A 2529-nucleotide genomic window follows, 5' to 3' on the forward strand; every position below is an offset into this window, starting at 1 on the left:
GGCCTGCCCTGGGCGGTTCTGCGGCGGACGGAGCAGCGGCGGTTGGAGGCCGGGGAAGGGCTTGGCTGTTTGCACGGGACGGCGAAGAGCTTGGTGTCAGCCGGAGCTGCATTTTTGAGGTGGCTTGCAGAAACGAAAGGAGAAAGCCTGGCATCTGGGGAATCCCTTACCGACGGGCTTTTACCACTTTTCAATTTTGTCCCTTTTAACCACTCATCCGACGAAGTTGAGATAAAACCGTCACGTAAATCGCTGTTGTAGCTTTCTAACATTCACTGACGGCGCTTCCCCTTTCCGGTGTGGAGGAACAAGGGTGCAGCAATGAAGCATAATTTCCTATCTGGGCAGATCGGGGTGGTAGCCACGCCCCAGGCACACATCTTCAGTAAAAGGTGTATCTTTGCCTAAAGCAAGCCCTGTGCTTTGTTCTGCGCATCTGGGTTGGCGCCTTTGAAATGGCCCCTTTCAGACCCCTCCCTTAGAGGGCGACCACCACCCAGAGCACATCATCTCTCCAGTTTCTGCAGGCCCCCTCGGACAGGCGGCTCTCCTCCCCGGCCCCGCCTTGCTTTCCCCACTTTCAGGTGATCTTCCTGTGGTCCCTCTTTAGTTCCAGATGCATAAAAGAAACGGCAAAATGGTTATTCTCAGGAGCGTTTGAGAGCTTCCTGGCAATATCCTCAGTTTTGGCTCAAATAAACTCTTAAAAATTCTCTGCAGGTTTCCACATTCCTTATGTTGACAGAAATATGTTTTTGAAATAGTCTAGAAACAAAAGCACTCCAGGGAATTCTCAGTAATGTATATATTAAATGGACCAGAATAGGCTTTGTAAACTTTAAGCTACACGAAGGTTTAATTATGTGCTTACGCATACTTGACAAGAAATGCTGATGTTAGCCGCTCTTGTGGGTAAGTTTGATGCTTGTGACAGTAGTCTGCGTTTTTAAGACAGCTGCTAAAGGCCGCCTTACCAGCTTCAGCGACCCCAGTGTGCTTTGGAGGTTTTAAAAGCCACCGTTGTGACTTGCAAAACTACTTTGCTTTCGGCTTTCACTTTCTTCATCTATTAGAATATGGAAAAGAATGTCCTTAATTCTCACAATACCATGCAAAGTATAAGATGACAACCTAGATCAATTAAATTGCATTAACCTCTCAGTGTACTTTCAAAGCAAGAAAGATGGTGCTGATATTTTGCAGTATTTGCTAGATTAAAATAGTCACAATTTATATTTGTATTGTGTTTCTTAGTGTAAAATATTCTCTGAACGGAATCCTGAATTTGTCTTGTAGGTCAAAAGATTAATTAGGTACCAAATTTGCTTTACATTTGATAGTGTTATCATTAACATTGTATCCCCCCCCCCCAAACCTTAATGTTCCAGAATAAAGTGATTAGAATCAGTAAACATGTGGACTTCCTTTTTTTTCTCTTCAGATGAAATTCTTTGGTATGTTTTGAGGAAAGTGGTTTAAAGGTTTGGTTTTATTCCTCTTGTTTATCTCTTTCTTGATAACCATTGCCTTCAGAAAAATAAATGTTTAGCTTTGCTTCCTCCAAGTCTTAGTCACCTGAATTCAAGATGGTGGAAGTGAGGCAGGATAGTAAGAAGCTACGATAATTCCTTGGCAAGTGGGATAGAAAAACTGAGATAGTTAAATAGCAGTTTGCGGCCCTCTGATAAATTCTATCTTCCCTAAACCGAGGACACGTAAGAGTAAATGGTTTGTACTTATCCCCAACCAGAGGGTACACCATGGAGATAGATAGCAGAGATGCAATTAGTGCCATTTGTGCCAACTACACCCAAGGACAGATGAAGTTAAGGGAATAAATCTCATTTTGGCATTGCAGCATAAAACTGATGAATATTCTATTGAAATCCTCCCTTAAGACCTCCCCCAAATGCCCAGCTTTTAAAACCCCTCAAAAGGAAGGTCACAGAGCCTGCTCTCCCTGGAATATGCCTGCACCCTCCTCCTCCCTTGTCTTCCCCCACAGGCCTGCATCTGCTACTCGAAGGAAACCCATGAGGCTGGCAGCCAGGAGCAATGGGCAGCAGCAGCTCCTCCCAGGCAAACTCCCTGACCGGGTCCCCAAGGCCCCCCTTTCTCTGACTTCTTAGCCAAAGCAGCCCAGCCTGCATTTCCCTAGCCCTTCTTTGTTTTACTGTCCCCAGCTTTATTTGTTTGTTTATTTTTTAATATACATGTTTTTATTGATTTTAGAGAGAGGAAGGGAGAGGGATAGAGAGATAGAAACGGATGAGAGAGAAACATCATTGATTGGCTGCCTTCTTCATGCCTCCTGCTGGGGATCGAGCCAGCCACCTGGGCGTGTGCTCTGACCGGGAATCAAATCCCCAGCTTTAATAAATGTCCTCTAAAATCACCTGGACTCGTGTTGTGAAATCTTTCTTACACGAAGTCAAGAACCCACACACTACCAGCCAGCCCTAGGCAGACCTGCGAAGGGCCAGGTCCCCTTTCCAGTAACAAGGGCTATGGAAGGAGTGAGGAAATTAT

Source organism: Myotis brandtii, unplaced genomic scaffold (genome assembly GCF_000412655.1).
Source record: "Myotis brandtii unplaced genomic scaffold, ASM41265v1 scaffold33, whole genome shotgun sequence".
In the NCBI taxonomy this organism is placed as follows: domain Eukaryota; kingdom Metazoa; phylum Chordata; class Mammalia; order Chiroptera; family Vespertilionidae; genus Myotis; species Myotis brandtii.